The following is a 13,923-nucleotide window of genomic DNA, read 5'->3' as shown; positions in this document are numbered from 1 at the left end:
CCGACCTGTCCAGGGAGGAGTCGATTCCGACTTCGGTCATACCTCCGAATCAGATCCTGGCTGCCATTCGCACCAGCCTGACCTCTCCCCTGGGTGAGCAGATTTTGGCGGCTCAATCTGGTGCTCCCTCTGGGAGACCCAACGGCAGATGTTTTGTGCCTGAGGAGTTGCGCACTCGGTTGTTGCGAACCTACCATAACTCCAAGACCGCGGGGCATCCTGGAAAGAATCAGCTGTCCTGGGCTGTTTCACGTCTGTTCTGGTGGCCTTCCCTACGTTCCGACATCGCCGCATATGTAGCGGCATGCTCCGTTTGTGCCCAGAGTAAGTCCCCTCGGCACCTTCCGTTGGGCCTTCTGCAACCCTTAGCCACCAGAGAGCGCCCATGGTCACACCTGGGGATGGATTTCATTGTGGACCTCCCTGCATCCCGAGGCCATACGGTCATTCTCATGATTGTGGATCGGTTTTCCAAAATGTGTCACTGTGTTCCTCTCAAGAAGTTACCCTCTGCACAGGAGTTGGCCACGATTTTTGCCAGGGAGGTCTTCCGGTTGCACGGTTTGCCCAAGGAGATTGTGTCGGATCGGGGGAGTCAGTTTGTGTCCAGGTTCTGGCGCGCCTTTTGCTCCCAGTTGGGGATTCATCTCTCCTTCTCCTCGGCCTACCACCCTCAGTCCAATGGGGCCGCAGAACGTTCCAATCAGGCCTTGGAGCAATTCCTTCGTTGCTATGTCTCCGATCACCAAGACAATTGGGTTGACCTCCTGCCTTGGGCTGAGTTTGCCAGGAACACGGCGGTGAACTCTTCCTCTGGGACGTCTCCCTTCATGGCCAACTATGGGTTCCAACCTGCCGTGTTACCGGAGGTATTCTCTCCCCAGGATATTCCGGCTGTGGAGGATCACCTTTCCGTCCTACGTGCTTCTTGGGTACAGATCCAGAAGTCCCTTGAGGTCTCTGCGCAGCGCCAGAGACTCCAGGCTGATCGCAGACGAGCGCCTGCTCCTTCCTACCAGGCCGGAGACCGTGTATGGTTGTCCACCCGCAACCTCAACCTTCGAGTGCCCACTCCCAAGCTGGCGCCTCGCTTTGTTGGTCCCTTCCGGGTGCTTCGCAGGGTAAACCCGGTAGCCTATGCCCTTGCGCTTCCTCCTGGCATGCGGATCTCCAACGTGTTTCATGTCTCCCTGTTGAAGCCTCTGGTGTGTAATCGTTTCACTTCCTCGGTTCCTCGGCCTCGTCCGGTCCGAGTGGGCAATCGTGAGGAGTATGAGGTGAGCAATATCCTGGACTCACGCCTGGTCCGCGGTCGGGTGCAGTTTTTGGTTCATTGGCGTGGTTATGGTCCAGAGGAGCGTTCCTGGGTTCCCTCCGCAGATGTCCATGCTCCTGCCTTGCTCCGAGCCTTCCACGCACGCTTCCCTTTAGAAACCATTCTTTACTCCGCGGAGGAGGGGCCCTTGAGGGGGAGGTACTGTCATGGTCTTACCTTCTTGCTGTTCTCCTTCGTTTGACATGTGCTGGCGGCCATCTTGGTTTCTGGGTTTCTTGTAGCCTCCCACCCTGCGGCTCCTCCTTCCCACTGGGAGGAGCTGGATACCTAGCTCATATATATAGGAGGTCTGTGGCTTCAGTTCCCTGCTTGGTCCTCCTGTGTTCACATGCTACTAAGACTGCTGCTACTTCTGGTTCCTGTTCCTGGCTTCGTCTGACTACCCTGCTGGTTCCTGATCCTGGCTTCGTCTGACTACCCTGCTGGTTCCTGATCCTGGCTTCGTCTGACTACCCTGCTGGTTCCTGATCCCTGGCTTCGCAAAGACTCTGCATCGGTTTCGCCATCCGTTTGGACTTTTGCTTTATAGCTTGTTTTTCAATAAAGCTTTCTTATTTTCACTTATCTGTTGTTGTACGTCTGGTTCATGGTTCCGTAACAGTTCTGCTACTTTCATACCTATATATGTGTATGTGTATATATACATACATGTGCGTGTGTATATATACCCCTACACAGAAGTTCAGATGTCATGCCTGCCTCCAAAGACGCCCAAAAAATGCCAAAAAAAACCGCCTGCAACGAAAACGCCCAGGTGTGTTGTTGCAGCTGTTTTTTTTTGGGAATTGTTTGGGCGTCTTTGGAGGCAGGCATAACATCTGAACTTCTATAGGGGTATATATACACACACATATATGTATTTATACACATACACACATATAGGTGTGATAGGAGCAAAGCCCTATGCCTGCAAATAATTTCATTAGCGCAGGCATAGGGTTCTGCTACTTTCACACCTATATATGTGTATGTGTATATATACATACATGTGTGTGTGTGTGTGTGTGTGTGTGTGTGTGTGTATATATACCCCTACACAGAAGTTCAGATATCATGCCTGCCTCCAAAGACGTCCACAAAAAAGCCCAATAAACGCCTGCAACAAAAACGGCCAGGTGTGAAAGTAGCGAAGCCACTACCCTGCTCTACTGCAATTCTAATACAAACAATCTTTTTTCTATGGCAATCACCCTGACATGGAAGGGTTTGGTCACCCTGCCATAGCAGTCAGAGTCAGTTAACCCTACACTACACTACGGTCCCCTGACACTTAACACTTTCCCTACAGAAACTAGATTATTAAATCTAACTATAGTGGAAAATAGTACCCTAACTACACTAGATATCCCTTTCCTCACACTAATAATTGCTAAATGACACTTTTGAAGCAGGAGTAACAGAACTGCTTCCACTCTCTTCCACATCCCTGTATTACAATGCTAGAGATTTGGCGGGGCTATCTTATACAGTATACTGGTGGGCGTATTCACTACTGACTGTGGACCCCCTAGTCACTCCAATCACATTCCTAGCATCCTCCTGCCCCCTCAATTGGCTTTTACTGATGGTTCTGGTCCAATCACGGCTTTTAAAGCCCATTTCCTGTCCCATTGAATTTTGGTCAGTTCTGGTTGCCGAATTCCGAACTTTTTCAGCAAAAAGTTCAGAATTCGGCCGAATTTCGAACAGTCAATGTTCGGGTCGAACCCATGGTCGACCCGAATAATTCGATCATCCCTACTTGTGAGTACATTGGCTTTCCTCCATTGACTGAGGAACCTGACCTGGAACTTTCTAAGTTCCACTGAGCCCACTTCACCGTCAGAATGACTTAACTTAGAGTTTTTCTGGAGGCAAACATGTGAATTTTTTACTGTGGCCAGTATTGTGCCGAGGATCACAATGTTGTAGTTGGCTTTTTTGAATATTTATGAACCATGCAAATATGTTAAGAATTTTTATCATTAGATCTATGTGACTCTGCAGTGTCTAAGTGTCTTGAACTAGTAGAAGGATGTCATTAATTAAAGAGACAAAGTCCCCCCCAAAATGGAGCAAGATGACCATCGGGAGTAACATCTCACTACACACAGAGTCAGGCCCCGACCCCGCAACCCTGGCAAACAGATGACACCAGGAACCTCAAAAAACATAGCCGTGCTCTTGAGCATCTGTGGCATAAGACTACATCTCTCAAAGACTTCAGTCAATACAAATCTGCCCTCCAAAACTACAATTCTTGCCTCCACACTGCCAAACAGACCTAATTTATCACTCTCATTAACACCTTCCCATCCAGTCCCCGTCAACACTTCTCTACCTTTAACTCTCTTCGTCCCCCACTGCCTCCACCCATTAAATCAATCATTGCCCAGGAGATTTCTAATCACTCCAAAAAAAAAAACAATTGATTCAATTTGTGATGAAATCTCAACTCTACAGGTATCTCCCCACTTAATATCACACGTCAACAGATATATTCAACACTCCCCGTATTCAAACCTGCTGTTATAGACAAAGTTGCTAACCGCTTGCCCCTGGACCCTATACCCTCTCAATTACTTCGGGTACCCTCCTACTATATCCTATACTCTCTAATCCACATTTTCAATCTCTCCCTCTCTTCTGGCATCTTCCTCAATGCTCTAAAATATGCACTGGTCACTCCCATACTTAAAAGCCGTCCTTGGACTCTACCAGTCTTAACAAACTATGACCTATCTCCTTGCTCCCCTTTTCCTCTAAACTCCTCGAATGCCAGGTCTACAACCAACTGAGTGACCATCTCATTAAGAACAACCTTCTTGATCCCCTTCAGTTTGGATTTTACCCTCCACACTCCACAAAAACTGCTCTTTTAAAACTCAAAAATGACTTACTAACAGCAAAATACAGTGGACACTATTCTGTACACCTAACTCTGTATCTTTCGGCTGCATTTGATATGGTAGACCACACCCTCCTACTCAAAAAACTGCACTCCTTTGGTCTCCGTGACTGTGCTCTTCACTGGCTGTTATCCCACCTATCTCCCCGCAATTTCAGTGTGACTTACAATTTTATATCCTCCTCTCTTCTTCCTTTCTCTGTCGGAGTTCCCCAAGGTTCTGTTCTTGGACCTCTCCTATTTTCAATCTACACCTCCTCCATGGGTCAGCTGATAGCCTCCTATGGCTTTTAATACATTTTCTACACTGATGACACCCAAATCTATCTCTCCACCCCTCAGCTCACTCCATTAGTCTCCTCACGCATCACTAACTTACTAAAAGACATATCTGTCTGGATTTCACACCACTTCAAAAACTCAACTTGTCCAAAACCGAGCTTATAATATTTCCTCCACCACGTTCCTCTTCCTCTGACTTCTCTGTCAAGAGCAATGGCACAACCATCCACCCATTCCCGCATGCCAGGGTGCTAGGTGTTATCCTGGACTCTGAACTCTCCTTTCAGCCCCACATCGAATCACATTCCAAGGCTTGCCGCCTCAACCTCGGCAACATCTCTAAAATATGTCCCTTCCTAACCAATGAAATGACAAAGCTCCTGATTCACTCCCTGGATATCTCTCGCCTCGACTACTGCAACTCCCTTCTTATTGGCTTACCTTTAACCACTTCTGGACTGGAAGGATTTACCCCTAATGACCAGGCTATTTTTTGCGATACGGCCTTGCATTACTTTAACTGACAATTGCGTGGTTGTATGATGCTGTACCCTAATATAATTGATGTCCTTTTTTCCCACAACTAGAGCTTTCTTTTATTGGTATTTAATCACCCCTGTGAGTTTTATTTTTTGCGCTATAAACAAACAAAGAGCGACAATTCTAAAAAAATATATATTTTTTTCTCACTTTCTGCTATATAACATCCCCCCCCATCATGAATGCTTCTGCCACATTTATTCACCTTACAAACCACTCAGCGTTTGCTACCCCTCTCTGCCAATCCTTCCATTGGCTCCCACTTACCCAGCAAATCAAATTCAAAATACTAACAATAAATTACAAAGCCATCCACAACTCCCCCCCCCCCCCACACACATATCACTAACTTAGTCTCAAAATACCAACCAAATCATCCTCTCCATTCCTCCAAGACCTCCTGCTCTCTTACCTCCCTTGTCACCTCCTCCCATACTGCCCTCCAGGACTTCTCCTCCCATATTTTGGAAATCCCTACCCCAATCTATCCGACTATCTCTCTATCCACTTTTAGGCGATTCCTGAAAACCTTTGCGCTCAGATAACAACTGTTCTTTTATTTTCTCCATCAGCTCATCCCCCCCCCCCAGCTATTACCTTTTGTATCACTTGACCCTCCCTCTTAGATTGTAGGCTCTAATGAGCAGGCCCCTCTGATTCCTCCTGTATTTGATTGTATTTTAACTGTACTGTCTGCCCTAATATTGTAAAGCACTGTACAAACTGTTGGCGCTATATGAATCCTGTATAACAATAGTATATTTGATAAGGTATGAGACACCATTGATATTCCAAAAGAAAAAGCAAAAAATACTAAAAATGTTGACCTGTGATTACAAACCAGGGAAATGTTTGGATTTCTGCACTGATCGGTAAGTGGAGATGTGCATCTGATGAGTCGACTGAGAGTAGGATTGCAATCACAATAGATTGAAGTGACTCCATCTTGAACCCTTGGAGTTGGATATGTCTGTTTAGTTTTTTCAGGTCTATTACTGGTCGAAGGTCACTGGTCTTTTTGCTTACAATAAAAAGTGGGGAGTAGAATCCTGTGACGTGCTATGAATTTGGGACAGGTATAATGACCCATTTTTCTATTAGTTTAAGAACTTACTCTAAGATAATGTTCTTCTTCAGTGGTGAATGCAGTTATTTTGTCTTGAAGATATGGTCCAATGATGTCCTTTGGTAAAATTGTTGTTCACCCAATTATATTAAAGGTTGTCCGCTCATTCTCCGATAAATAAAGTTAAAGGGGAACTGCAATCTGCTCACATAATTTGTAATAAAAACATCTTTGCCATTCTGAAGCTCCCTCCAACCACGTTGCATATTATTTTATATGTACTGTGTGATTCTGTACTTGCCAAACGTGCTGCAGAAATCTCCACCCACTAAGTCTGGCTGCAGCCATTTTAACTGTGGCAGCTGAAGCTGCTGACTGTTCACTTCCTGGATTTACACAGACACATACACACACACCACACACACACACACACACATATATATATATATATATATATATATATATATATATAAAACTATATATATATATATATAAAACTATATATATATATATATATACTCACACCACTGCTTGCCTGCACATTTCTCCCCAGTGGATAATTCATGGATCACTGCAGTCTCCTGTTATCTCTGCCCTCATCCAGCCCCCCTCCAGCTTTGCAGCTCTCATTGGCTCTCTTATGACTCACCCCTTCATTAGCCTAGGCCAGTGTTTCTCAACTCCGGTCCTCAGGGCACACTAACAGGCCAGATTTTAAGTATTACCTTGGGGAAAAGGAGACTAGAATACTGCAATCACTGAGCAGCAAATTACATCACCTGTGATGTATTTCAGTTTTCTTGCAAACCTGGCCTGTTAGTGTGCCCTGAGGACCGGAGTTGAGAAACACTGGCCTAGGCGAATTACCAGACAAGAAAGAGGAAGTGGGCTGTAGAAAGTATTTACTGGCAGAAAAAAAATGTTTTACTATCCAAAGTTAAAACAACAAGGGCAGAGGATTTAATAGATGAAAAGATGAAAAAATTACTGTAGAGCTGCTTTAAGCAAACCCTTACTACCTTGATATGGGCAGGGAAATGTCCATAAAAATTTTGGCCCTCCTGGGCAGTTGAAGTATTCTTGCTTTTTGTCATTGTCATAGAGGTTTTCTTCCACAGTCTATAGTATCTGTTGGATCTAAAATGTATTGATGTGGATGATACTGTGTTACTGTACCTGCTCTACCACATAAGGGTTTCCTATCCTGTGGGTTTAAATGGGTTATTTTATTAAGCCTAGATAATAGCAAGGGATACATCAATATAACATTGTTACAACAAGTTGTTTTCTATATACAGTACATGTACCAAGAGTGAGTGAGACTGGTATCCCACCACCAAATTTTAGCATATTCAACATTGCTCTTCTAGCCAACCCTTTTACCAGGACTTAAAACCTCTTCATATTGTGATGCCTGTACACACACTTCCCTTATTTTATTTTATTTTATTTTATTATTACAGGTATTTAAATATTGCTGTCAATTTACACAGTGCTTTACATACTGTACATTCCACTAAGCTCCTATGATGTCTTCTTCCTGGGTTAACAATCAGTACCTATTCTGACTCTAAGGAACATTTTCTCCCAGACATAACTGCCAATTTGTAAAAAAACATATGATGTAACCACAGGTGTACTTACCAAACCAAGCTCTGCTCTTGCAATCCTACAAATGGGTATAGACAACTTTCATCACAATTTCAGAACTGTTGTAGTGCATATACTAGTGGCAGCCAAAATGGTAATAGCGAGACATTGGACATGTAGTATGGCACCTAATCCATCAGAATAGATCTCATTAACATACAATTCTCCTAAGAAAGAACGTATTCTTATACAACAACACAAGTTGAAATATTTTACCGAAAGTGGAAACCATGGACTGATAGCAAATTTTATGTCAAAGTCTTATGATAGTCATTAATAATTCCCTTCCACAATATGTATTCAAATGTATGTGATATTCTTTGCTCTATGTTCTATGTATCAACACTATATAAACCTCCTGCATATCTCATGTACTTACTACCCTATTGCAACTTTTCTGTATAACTTTTTGTATTACACAACCTACTTCTTGCCTGAATATTTCTTTTTTGAAACTCAATAAAAATATTGTATATAACAAAAAAAAAAGTGTATGATATCTATAGAAAACTGTAGAAACAACCTGGGACATTCGTATGGACTACTCTCGATACTCAAGATTTTGAGTCCGATGTGATTGATTTATACCTTTGCTTGTGAGTAGCCATTTCTATGTTTCAACAATAAAGCCTATATTGAGGATAATGCGCTAGGTCGATGCACCTTTCTTTGTGTTTCTTTTTTGCAGAAACAACCTGTGTTGCTGAGCTGAAAGAGGTTAAATCCTGCCTCACTTAGCCATTATGCCTGCATGGACTCTGAACTCTACAATATAACATAATCATAAGCATAAAGGCTTAGCTGAATTGGTAAAGAAACAAGTGGGGATGGTATTCTTAATACAGTAACCTAAAGAAATAACAAGAGAAATTTATAAAAAGTGGAGCAGCCACAATCTGGAGCATATGTGCATGTCAACCAATCAGCTTGTGTCTTTTATTTTCAAAGCTTAACTGAACAAGCTGAAGATAGAAGGTGATTGGTTGCCATGCACAACTGCTCTAGTTTTTGTCTGTTCCAGTTTAGAGAAATCAATCTCTAATGTGTTTTCTCCTAAATGGTCTGAATCACTAAAGTGAAAAGCTATGAGTTTCTACAGTTTGCACTGCATTATTGAATACGCCTGAGGGCAGCCTTTTAAAGTATCTTTTGTAGGCATATGAAAGAACATTTGTAAACTGTGATTTGTTTGTTTCTTATTGAAAAGGCCAGCATGTTTTTCCTCATGCTTAGCTGATAAATGGTTTCTGTAAGATTTACATGACATGACTGAAGGGGAGAGCAATATTTTTTAGAAACACTGCAAGTAGCATTTTCTGAAAAGGACAGTTCGCTACAATGTTTGTGAGACAAGTAAATTGTGATACTAAAACACCAATGAAAATAATGCTACTCTTATGAGCATAGCTAGGTTATCATTGTTGTCTCATGTTTTAAAAGGCAGCACACAAAATTTAAGTTTAACCACTTCAGTCCCGGAAGGTTTTACCCCCTTTCTGACCAGGCCATTGTTTGCAATACTGCACTGCTTAGCTTTAACTGACAATTGCACGGTCATGCAACGCTGTTCTCAAATAAAATTTATGTACTTTTTTTCTGACAAAAAGAGCTTTCTTTTGGTGTTATTTGATTACCTCTGTGGTTTTTATTTTTTGCGCTATAAACAAAAAATACCAACAATTAAAAAAAAAAAAAAAAAACATTATTTTTTACTTTCTGCTATAAAACATATCCAATAAAAAAATAAAAAAAAAAAAAAAAACTAAGTTCTTCATCAATTTAGACCAATATGTATTTTGCTACATGTTTTTGGTAAACAAAAAAAAAGTCCCAAGAAGACTCGGTCCACACTACCGTGACTTGTCAGCCTGACAAGTCGCGGTCCCTCGCGGTCCATTGACTGCTACAGGACCCGTTCTAATAGGAGCGACACAAGTCACTCCGACTTAGAAAAAGGGTCCTGTACTACTTCGGAGTGACCTCGGAGCGACTTGCATAGACATTCATTATATGAAGTCCATGCAAGTCGTGCCAAAGTCGTGGTGTACGGGGCTGACAAGTCGCCTCCAGAAGTAGTGCAGAGTCGTGTCGCCATAGTGTGAACCGACTCTAAGCGTATATTGATTGGTTTGCACAAAAGTTATCGCGTCTACAAACTAGGATATATTTATGGACTTTTTATTTTTTATTTATTTTTTTACTATTCTTAAGAATCGATCAGCGATTTTTAGCAGGACTGCAACATTTCAGGGGACAAATCTGACATTAGGTGACACTTTTTGGGGGCCATGGACACTAATACAGTTATGATTGCTAAATAAAATGCACTGTCACTGTATAAATGACACTGTCAGGTAAGGGGTTAATATCAGGGCAATAAAAGGGTTATGTGTGCTCCCAGGGAATGCTTACTAACTTTGGGGGAATGGATGTACTAGAGGAAAACAGAGATCTGTATTTCTGCTTAACAGAAACTCAAGATCTCAATTTTCCTCTGCGGTCTGCCTTATTTACATAGGCAGACCACCGTTCTACCTCTCCTTGGAGCATATCCAATCACATCGGGAGCGAGGCTCCAACAGCGTGTGCACGCCCTAGATCTCATGCACCAAATCACGTACGTGTACATGATTTTGCACTGACGGGTCACCCTGCCGCAGTATATATGCAGAAGGTGGTCCAGAAGTGGTTAACATTACCTTTGTTGTAAAATAAATGCGCAGATATTGGTTTAAAAACCTAAAGCTTAACTTCAGGTAAGCAGCAGAAATACATATTTGAACCTAGGTTCTCCTGCCTGACAGCACAGCCAGGCTCTCAAGTTCCACTACAGCTGCAGCAGTGCAACTTGCGTGGGCATTCAGCCTGCTGATTGGACAAAAAATGAACAGAATCACACTGATAATGTCACCCTCACTCTACTCTTCCATCTGCCAGAATGTTCCTTATTATTAATGAATTAAAAATAATACTACTGACTATATAACAGCCTTTATTGTTGTTTTCAAATTAGACTGGCATTTAGCTTTCAGATTCTAGCATTGAATGGGACACTTTCTCTGTATGTATTTTTTAAAGCTGTATGTAAGCCAAACATCTAAATCACCACAAAAACACAAATAGTAATCATTTTACCTACCAAAATGTATTTTTTGTTCAGCCACTTTTGTGAATAAAACCCCCAGAGGACGTGAGTTATCACGAAACATGTAGTGGTTTATCCTGACGGCGCGAGAGTTAGTATTGGTGCCTGGTGTTTGGATGGATCATCAGCGTTAGCTCTCCACCATACTGCCGGGTGACCCATGATTCGAGGAGGAATGTTCTGCAGGAACGCTGCGGCTGCATGTCATTGTTTGTTCCGCTGACATACAAAGTTTTTACATGTGAGTGCATCCCTTTTTATTTATTAAAGTTATACATTGGTAATGCACTATGGGAGTGTTTCCCCTTTTTATTTCCATGGCTATACACTGGATATCCCTGTGACCTATGATTGGTTGTCCCCGGAGAGAGTGACATATGCTCCTGCCTGGCCATTCCACTACATTGGAGGATCTCTCTTTCATATGAGCGTTCAGCCACCTATAATCTAGTGGCAAGCAGTGCCATCTTAAGAGCCTTATAGGCCCCTGGGCAATGCAGTGCACTGGGGCCCCCTGCCTACACAATCACCCACGAGAATACACATTACAGGGAACACTATATACTACAAGAGAGTACAACTACTACCTGGAGTATATACCTTACTATATACATATTACAGGGACCAATATATACTACAAGAGAGTACAACTAGGCTCAGGCTGGAGTATATACCTTACTATATACATATTACAGGGACCAATATATACTACAAGAGAGTACAACTACCTGGAGTATATACCTTACTATATACATATTACAGGGAACACTATATACTACAAGAGTCTCTTGTAGTATATAGTGTTCCATGTAATATGTATATAGTAAGGTATATCCTCCAGGTAGTTGTCTCTTGTAGTATATATTGGTCCCTGTAATATGTATATAGTAAGGTATATATCCTGCAGGTAGTAGTTGTACTCTCTTGTAGTATATAGTGTTCCCTGTAATATGTATATAGACTATATACACATTACAGGGAACACTATACTACGAGAGAGTACAACTACTACCTGGAGGATATATACCTTACTATATACATATTACAGGGACCAATATATAGTAAGGTATATCCTCCAGGACAGGTAGTTGTCTCTTGTGTCTATCATCATCATGCCATGGAGAGAGAGAGTTAAAAAAAGAATATCAAGCAGCCTAGCAGCTGGGCTGGCTGCCTTAGCTTTTTCACAACGGCTGCACAATGCACATGGGAGGAGGTGGGTGGAGGCGGAGGCAGAGCCAGTCTTCTAGGCGCGGAGACCGACGGAGAGGAGAGGAGGACGAGCCGACGAGGAGGAGGATCCTCCTCCGAGTCCTCCGCTGCGGGGCTGTGCATCATGGGTCTGCTCTGCTAACGTCACTGGTTGCTAGATGCCAATCGGGCTGGCCTTAGCAACCAGTGTCTGTGCAGTGCAGACTCGAGCCACCACGGCCACCGCTGGCAGATAACAAGGGGGGGGCCCGGGCCGGTGGACAACGGGGGGCCCTAGACCCCCAGGGACAGTAATTGCCAGTTTGCCACCATCCATGTGGGGCCCCTTGGCAAGTGGGGCCCCCGGGCAACCGCCGGGCATGCCCATTGGAAAAGACGGCCCTGGTGGCAAGAGCTATTTGGTAAGGAGCCATCTCTCACTATATTGTCTGGTGGATTCATGTCTACTCCTGGGCACACCTGATCTTCACCTTTCTTCATTTGTTTGGAGCTTTTCCTTTCCTGGGAATCTGTTTCAGCCAATACCTTCCTTTGTGGACTTCAGTGTTCATTTTTTGGACTGTATATGTGAACATCATACTTTGATTCAGTATAAGTGTTTGTCATTCATAATTTAGCGCTACACCATTCTGTTTTTATTATTTTATTTGGAACTTGTACTATTGTTTCAGGCGTTAGCTGCTTCTCCTAAAGCGCAGTGTTTTTTCTGTTTTTATACACTTTTGTGATTGACATACCCCTGCTTACTCCATATCTAAGAGTGTGATGCCACATTCTCTACTAAAGTTAAAGCAAACTTTTCACAAAAGAAAATAAAAACTTGTATTTCTGACAATATCCCAGTGAATATTTTGCCACTGTGACAGTGTTGAGCTTGGCAATTGGCCACTCAGGCCCCAAAGGCAACATTATGGGAAGACAAATAGCATGCAAAGCGATACTCCATACCCAAAACTTCACATAAATCTTTTACGTGTAGGAGATCATAGGACACTAATTGAAAGATTTGTTTAAGGAACTTTATTTTTTTAGGTTTTCAAACACATGCCACAATGCTTTCCTTTGCAGCCATGGCAATTTCAACTTGGCATGTCAGATCTGATCTCCTGTAAAAAAAAAAAAAAAAAAAACAGCCTAAAAAACTAACAGACCTTCAGTAGCAACAGTTTCACCTCCTTAATGCCTAACAATCTACTCTCAGTCACCTCTAAAAGATGATCCCCATTGGTTCACTGTCACGGAGAGTGTGGTTAATACTGCTGTCTGCTTTTTAACAGATGCTAACAGATGTGTATTTTTTTTTTTTTTTTTACAAGGATATAACAAGGTTTTACATATAAAGTGTAATGCTTATGGACTAAAGCCATCCATTGGAAAACATTATTAATTAACAGTCATGTTATATTGAGGCCACAAACCTCCTAAAAAAAGTATAACTTTAAAAATTGTGCATTTTGTTCAGGTTGTTAATTAAACAGCAATGCAATAAGGAAATGTACAGCAAATAGAGTGGTAATGCATTAAGTCATGAAAACATAATAAAACCATAACAGAGTGAAAAGTCCAAGAACTGGATTCATGCCGATATTAACTAGTAAGGCGTTTGGGACATACTAAGTTATAACAAGTTGGAAAACTAAAAATTAAAAAAAAAAGAAAAAGAAAAGAAGGGGGGTGGTGAGGAAAGGCATGGGTGAATACCTGCCACCTTCTTTAGATCTGACATATGGATGGGTGCTTTGAATAGTTAGAAATTTGTGTTTAGAAAGAGTCTTCCATCAAACAGAAATACTACGCAGATTCTT

This window comes from Pelophylax lessonae (assembly GCF_965119305.1).
Source record: "Pelophylax lessonae genome assembly, chromosome: 3".
In the NCBI taxonomy this organism is placed as follows: domain Eukaryota; kingdom Metazoa; phylum Chordata; class Amphibia; order Anura; family Ranidae; genus Pelophylax; species Pelophylax lessonae.
Note: the sequence above shows the minus strand (reverse complement) of the source record.